Below are 2,103 nucleotides of genomic sequence, written 5' to 3'. Positions count from 1 at the left end.
ATGTCCTGCCATCTTGAGATGGGCAGGGTATACTAGGTAAAATGTGTGAAGTCACAGCCTGAATAAAAATCCACACCCCAAAGTTCTCTGTCTAGCCTGCCTACAGGAAACGAGCTAAGGCAACTGGCAAAATACAAAGAAAACACAAAACTCCTGGCTTAGGCAACTACATAACAATTGATTACCTCCTTTAAAAATAGGGACGATGAAATTAATCATTAACCTTGTCTATGCCTAGGGCCGGCCCGTGGCTCACTCGGGAGAGTGCGGTGCTGATAACACCAAGGCCACGGGTTCGGATCCCATATAGGGATGGCCGGTTTGCTCACTGGCTGAGCGTGGTGCTGACAACACCAACCCAAGGGTTGAGATCCCCTTCCCGGTCATTTTTTAAAAAAAAAAAAAAAAAACCTTGTCTATGCCTAAATTTTTTCATTGCCCCCAATTAAAAATTGGGGGGGGGGGGCTGGCCTGTTAGCTCAGTTGGTCAGAGAGCATGGTGCTGATAACACCAAGGTGATGGGTTCAGATCCCTGTACCGGCCAGCCACCAAAAAGGAAAAAAGAAAAATTGTGTGGTTTGTATTTTTTCACATTCCTAGTTATTGAGTTTCTTGCATTTTACAAAGTATCAGTCTGCAACAAAGCCTGACTTCCACAGAGAAGCCCTGTGCTAGGGGCTAGGGACACAGCAGCCCAGCTGCACGGCATGCCCTCCAGGACCTGGGTTAGCCTTTTCCATCCCAGCTCCTCACACTTGCACCTTCCATTCTGAGCATATTGAACTACCTGCAGTTTCTCTACAAATCACAGTATTTCACTCACAGGTTAGGAACCCAGCACCGCCCAGCTGCCAGAAAAAAATGAAAAAAAGAAAAGTTCTTGATAGTTTTACCGGTTTTTCAGTTCTATTCCAAAAGCTCAGGAAGGTCTTACTGCTTCTCTCTTAATATTGCTGAATGTTTAGTGTTTCTACCAAAGCTGGTAGAAGGCTCCAAAAGACATTCAGTCTATTCCATCCTTGCCTGGCAGAGACAGGGAGGAAGGCCAGGTGCCAATATAAGTTGTGCACATTGAGGAGCTGAAGGTCGCTAGCGCTCTCAGCTGCCTGCATTCCCCAGAATAGCCGGCTCAGTTCCAGCAAAGCTCAGCATCGTCCACTCAGGCCTGCTGCTGGTCCCTGCTAAGCAGTCACTGGGTTAGCACATCTCCTTTCCTACCAACCTCCTCTGATGCTGCTCAGCTTCCCCCTTTTCTAGAGGTGCACGACACCCCTCTCTACTCTAATGCTTGCAAGCTGAATCACTTTCTTGGGCTGTTTTTCTACTTTAAACCATCTTTGTAACCGCAGTTGATATTGTATCTAAATTAGACATGCGTGTTCCTAACATAACAAAACAATGAGTGGAGAGAAAGTAGAGAAGCAGCACCACAGGGCTCCCTGAAGGCCATCTGGCTACATTCGACTTTTAAAAATGGGGCATCTTGTAAAACAAGGCAGAGGAGTCGTCAATGAAAGGACAGTGTCTGCTCTGCAGAGTTCCAGGTGATAAGATCACAGTTAGGACTTATCAAGGTGTGTTTTAAACTTGTGCATGAAAGTGCGCACACACATTGGTCAAAAAGAAAATGATAGGCAAGACATGAAGATTATAAAGCATTTATTTGAAAAGGATACATTTTATTAAACCCCTTTTCCACTTTAATAATAACTTATCCCACATCAGTTTTCCAGTCTCCTTAAAGTGTTGTTTCTTTATCAACTACTCTAGCCTGTAATTAAAGCCATATTTTTAAAACTACACGAACTAAGGAGCCTCTTGAACTATGTCCTAAACCCCACTGCCAAATGTAACGTCACCGAAACCACGCAATGGCTGTAGGTGAGAGCGACACTCCACGAGCGTGCGGGCCGGGAAGCGCGCCCATCTGTGCTTTTACCGGACACCGTGTGGCCCCTCGCCGGCCCACTCCTCCACAGCCCCGCCCCGCCGCGGAAGGCCCCGGAAGGCTCCGTGCCGGGCTGCACCCACGGAAAGGCGCGGCGCTTCCTGTCCGCAGCCGCCGAGAAGCCCGCCAGACCATTGTCCAGAGCCCGCCCCCC

This window comes from Galeopterus variegatus, unplaced genomic scaffold, assembly GCF_000696425.1.
Source record: "Galeopterus variegatus unplaced genomic scaffold, G_variegatus-3.0.2 Scaffold718, whole genome shotgun sequence".
Classification (NCBI taxonomy): Eukaryota; Metazoa; Chordata; class Mammalia; order Dermoptera; family Cynocephalidae; genus Galeopterus; species Galeopterus variegatus.
This window is presented reverse-complemented; position numbering follows the sequence as displayed.